The sequence below is a fragment of the Tasmannia lanceolata genome, unplaced genomic scaffold (assembly GCF_043159265.1).
Source record: "Tasmannia lanceolata isolate RefF3 unplaced genomic scaffold, GAP_Taslan_0.1 ptg000018l, whole genome shotgun sequence".
NCBI classification, from domain to species: domain Eukaryota; kingdom Viridiplantae; phylum Streptophyta; class Magnoliopsida; order Canellales; family Winteraceae; genus Tasmannia; species Tasmannia lanceolata.
The window spans coordinates 54,299,137-54,304,787 of NW_027518695.1; the positions used below are offsets into that span (position 1 = coordinate 54,299,137).

General features: G+C 40.3%; 1 non-coding gene across 1 annotated transcript; it reads right to left on the reverse strand.

Moving 5' to 3' along the window:
• LOC143852154 (small nucleolar RNA R71) lies at positions 1–107 on the reverse strand. The gene has a single exon (XR_013236719.1). It is a non-coding gene; the product is annotated as a small nucleolar RNA R71 (small nucleolar RNA).
• Positions 108–5,651: the final 5,544 nt, after the last annotated feature.

Sequence of the window (5,651 nt, forward strand, 5' to 3'; positions counted from 1 at the left end):
AAGCTTAGGAACGATATTTTGCAATTTAAACAAAAGCCATTAGAGTCGTTTTCTAAGCTTATGGAGAGATTCAAGGATCTACTCCAAGAGTGTCCTCACCATGGTTTAGATTTGTGGCACTTGTGCCAAATAGTATATGAGGGCATTGATTACCAAACAAAGCAATTACTTGAGTCCATATGCCCTACCGGGTTCACATCTTTCACAGATGAGAACCTTGCATGGAATTTCTTGCTTGATTTGGCAGAGAAAACAGGAGAGTGGGAATCCACTCAAGAAGGTGAGAGAGCCACCGCAAGTAAGGGATTTCTTATAGAGGGTGTCGTGCCTAAGGAGGCCCAACTTGATAGCCTAATCAAAAGGCTAGAGGCGATAGTTGTCAAAGGACCTTCACAGGTCCATCAAATTGCACATAGTGTTCCCATGTGTAGTTGGTGCCAAGCCACGGACCATGTCATGGAAGAGTGTCCAACTCTTACAAAATTTGGTAGTTCTATGGAGAATGTGAGTGCTCTTTATGCTAATAATCCTTATTCTAGCACTTATAATTCAAGATGGAGAAATCATCCCAACTTTTCTTGGAGTCAAGGTGAGCCATCCAATTTCCAAGGCCAGGGCCAATTCGGCCAACCTAGGCCCACCTTGCTTCCCACTTATGTTCGGCCACCCCCTCCCCCTCCTAACTTATGTTCGGCCACCCCCTCCCCCTCCTAACCTAGGCCCACCTTGCTTCCCACTTATGTTCGGCCACCCCCTCCCCCTCCTAACTTCCAAAACCCCATTCTAAATAGTGTTTCAAATCAGCCCCCACCGGGTTTTCAAAAACAAGGGGAGTCAGCCCGCATCGCTTCCTTAGAGAAGGACATGGAGCTTCTCATGAGTACCTTGATGACGGGCCAACAAAATTTGGAGAAACAAATTTCTCAACTCGCTACGGCCCTAAGTGAAAGTGAAAAAGGAAAGATACCAAGTCAGCCCATTCATAACCCAAGGAATGCGGTTATAAATAGGAATCAACAACCACAGGCTAATCAGTTGAATGCCATTCAACCCAACTTGCCACAGCAGGATCCTTCAAACTAATGCAACTGTGGTTTATGCTTTGAGGAGTGGAAAAGAATATCACAAGGAGGAGGTGTGGACCCCGATCCGAGAGAGGCGGGGGGACGGGCCCCCACGCGAGTCTCAGGATCATCCATTTGAATGGAGAGCTCTACCAAGGAACTCTCGAAAGGAATGTCCCTCACAGCATGAGTGGCGATAAAAGGTGAGATACCTCTCGATTCGAGGACTAGCCCAGATTCGAGGCGTACCTTAAACAAAGAAGAGTCACCATCCAAGGAAGTGGACCCTGGATCCCATACTATGCTCTGTTGCAACGGATAACCAGAGATATAAAAGAAGGTTCGTGCTTGGTTACGAATTTGAAATGTCGGAAGAGCACCTCGTCCGCCCAAGTGCAAACACCTGGTCTCTTATGCCATTTACTTAATAATTTTGAAGAGTTTTGGGCGAAAGTCATATGAAATGGGAACGAATATCTCCGAGAAGACGTCTATCTGATCATATCTCGCTTCATGTCACAAGAAGAATAGAGTTATACAAAATTTATACAAAATTTTGTGACGACAACCACAACAGAAGACTAAAATTAAATTAATATGACAAAAATTATACTAAATAAATTTCACTTATTTTATTTTCATTTTTAAACTAACACAAAACTAACAGAAACAAAATTCAATTTATAAGATAGATCACAACACAAACAGAATTAAGTTTATACAAATAGTAATACAATTTGAGTACAAAAATATGAAATGATAGAAAAATAAAAACAGATTAAGATTTATTTCATTTGCTAATTTTTATTGTATATTTATCAAATCAAAATTAAATATATAACCTAAATTGATCATACAAATCATCATTGGATCAGTGTAAGACAGCACCACTAAACAGAGCAAATCAATTATCACATCTACACCATTTTAGCTAATCATTTTACAGCATAAACAAAATTTGAGATGATGTACATACCTGTTAGAAGAGATTAAAGCCTGAAGAAACTCTCCCCCTTTTCTTTTTCCTTTTTTTTTTTAGAAAATTCTGGTGTACCTTTAGGTCCACAAGCTCTTCTCTCTATCTCTATTTTCCTTGATCTCAAGAAATTGTGGAATGTGACCAGAGAAAAGAAACGAGATGGAGATGAAATTATAACAGATCGGAATATGACCGGAGCTCGCCGGAGTTTGGATGAGATCCGATCGGAGAAGGACAAAATAGAGAAAGAAACTGAAGGAAATGCTTCTGACGGTGATCGATCGGAGATCTGACGGATTGGCCGGAGAAGAAGGAGAATGAGAGCTAGGTTTTGGATCGTGTAGATCTAAGATTTTGAGTTTAGGATCTAGAAAAGGGGATCTGAGGTTTGAAGGACTTTAGCCTATGGTTTCTTGCGAGAGGATAAGGAAAAACAATGAAAAAGAGAAAAAGAAAAGCTCACCGGCCGGAGATCTGCCGGAGAAGATGATCGGAGAAGATCAGATCCACTTTCCCTCTCTAAAATCCTCTCTTTCTCTCGCTCTTTCTCTCTCTAGCGAATTTTTCTCTCCTTTCTTTTTTTTTTTTTTTAGAAAATGAACTTAATTTCATATATATAGGCAAAAAGGAGAAATGATATTGGCACAACTACTTGATGGGCGCGCGGAAATTTTGATAAGGCGCACCTGCAAATTTTGTCTTATTTGGCCCGGGCGCATCCTCCACAGGATAAGTTTGCCCCCTCAGGATTATTTCACCCCCCTTCTGAATTTATACTACAACATTTCCTGGGTTCGTTTGCTAGGCAAACGCACTCGGATTTCGACGAAATTTTGCAGGGATCTTGGTGGGACCCTAAGCTAGCTTGGGATGAAATTTGAGTTTTAAAACATTGATTTGGTGGGGTTTTGCTCAAACAAGTGAGGTTTAGGGTACAGTCAAAATGGGGTGTCTACAGGAGGTCAGATCTGAACCTTCTAAAAACGCCCAAGATCCTCCAAACATGGTAAGTAATGACCCTTCCTCCACTGGCTCAGAAGAAGAGCCCAAACAGGTAAGTACAGAAGAGGTAACTTCTCCTCCTGAAAAGGATTACATTCCTAAGGCTCCTTTCCCAATGAGACTTGCTAATAACAAAAAGTTAGTTCAAATTGATAAAGTTTTGAATATTTTTAAATAAGTACATGTGAACATACCATTGCTTAATGCGATTTCCTAAGTCCCTACTTATGCTAAGGTGTTGAAAGATTTATGTACTCAAAAGAGAATAACGAATGTGCCCAAGAAAGTTTTCTTGGCCGCAAATGTTAGTTCTATATTGTCTCATCAAATGGTAGCAAAGTACAAGGACTCAGGATGTCCCACCATATCATGTACTATTGGAAACACTCAAATTGATCATGCCTTGCTAGATTTGGGAGCCAATGTAAATTTTTGGCCTTTTTCTGTTTTCAAGCAATTAGGACTAGGAGACCCCAAACCTACCACCGTCACACTCCAATTGCCAGATAGGTCAGTGAAGACACCCAAGAGCATGATTGAGGATGTCTTAGTCAAAGTAGGAGATTTCTTATTCCCTGTGGATTTTGTTGTGCTTGATACGGAGCCAGTTGCTAATAATAAGGACCAAATCCCTATCATTCTTGGTAGGCCGTTCCTTGCTACTAGCAATGCTCTCATTAATTGTAGAAATGGACTAATGAAATTGTCATTTGGAAATACCTTAGTAGATTTCAATGTTTTTCGATTATGTAAGCAACCCAATTTTCATGAAGAAATTAATATGTTACATTCCTGTTCTGAAGATATTATTACTAATTTTGAAATTGATTTTGATGCAGGTTTCCAAGAATGCTTGGACGAACTCGGAGATGAAAGAGATGATTTCTTTTTCAAAGCTTATGCCATCCAAAACGTGGAGCCCGTGGGACCATTAGCGACATCGCTTCCAAAGCCGTCAATTGAAGAAGCCCCACAGTTGGAGTTGAAGCCTTTGCCTTCTACTTTACATTATGCTTTTTTGGGTGACAAATGTACTTTGCCTGTAACAATTGCTGCGGACCTAACATCCCCTCAGGAGGAGGAAATCATTAAAGTGCTAAATGATAATAAGGAAGCCATAGGTTGGACAATGGCCGACATCAAAGGAATTAACCCTTCGAATGTGCAACACCACATCAACCTCATTGAGGGTTCCAAACCGTCAAGGGAACCTCAAAGAAGGGCTAATCCTGTGATGAAGGAAGCCATCCAAAAAGATATCTTAAAATGCCTTGATAATGGGATCATATATCCCATATCGGATAGCCAATGGGTGAGTCCCGTTCAAGTAGTACCTAAGAAGTCGGGAGTCACCGTTATACAATCCGCCACCAATGAAATGATTCCAACTTATATTCAAACGGGGTGGCGGGTTTGTATTGACTACCGAAAGATTAATGCCGCTACTTGGAAGGATCACTTTCCTTTGCCTTTCATTGATCAAATGTTAGAAAGGTTAGCGGGTCATGAGTACTATTGTTTTCTAAATAGCTATTCCGGTTACAACCAAATTCCCATAGCTCCTGAGGATCAAGAGAAAACGACATTCACATGCCCCTTTGGAACGTTTGCTTATAGACGCATGCCTTTTGGGCTATGCAATGCACCGGCAACTTTCCAAAGATGCATGATGAGTATTTTTTCGGATATGGTGGAGACTTTCTTAGAGGTTTTTATGGATGATTTTTCAATTCATGGCTGCACCTATGCCGAGTGTTTACATCACTTGAAAGTGGTCCTAGAAAGGAGTAGGGAAAAGAACCTTGTCCTTAAATGGGAAAAGTGTCATTTTATGGTAAAAGAGGGCATAGTTCTAGGCTGTGTGATTTCAAAAGAGGGTATTAAGGTTGATAAAGCCAAGGTGGATCTCATTGTTCATCTCTCACTGTCCAAAAGTGTGAAGGATATCCAATCATTTTTGTGCTATGCGGGCTTTTATAGGAGATTTTTCAAAAATTGCTAGGCCCCTTACTCTTTTGTTAGGAAAAGATAAAAAATTCGAGTGCTCCAAAGAGGTCTCGATTCATTTAAGCGCTTGAAAAAGGAACTCACTACAGCTCCTATTATTCAAGCAGCCAATTGGACGGAACCATTTGAAATTATGTGTGATGCTTTCGAGTTTGCAATAGGAGCCGTTTTGGGCCAACGACTTAATAAATTACCGCATGTTATCTATTATGCAAGTAGGACCCTCAATGATGCACAACTCAACTACACTACTACGGAAAAAGAATTTTTAGCAGTTGTATTTGCACTTGAAAAGTTTAGGTCCTACTTGATTGGATCGCATGTGATAATTTATACCGATCATTCGGCAATTAAGTACCTCGTAGGTAAGAAAGATGCAAAAGCTCGCCTCATTAGGTGGGTTTTACTTCTTCAAGAATTAGATTTGGACATTAGAGATAAGAAAGGTATGGAAAACTTGATTGCTGATCACCTGTCTAGACTACCTAATGCAAAGGATGACTAAGGTCCAATCAATGAAAACTTTCCTGATGAGCAATTGTTTTCTATTTCTAGTGAGCTATGGTATGCAGATATTATTAATTATTTGGTTACAGGTG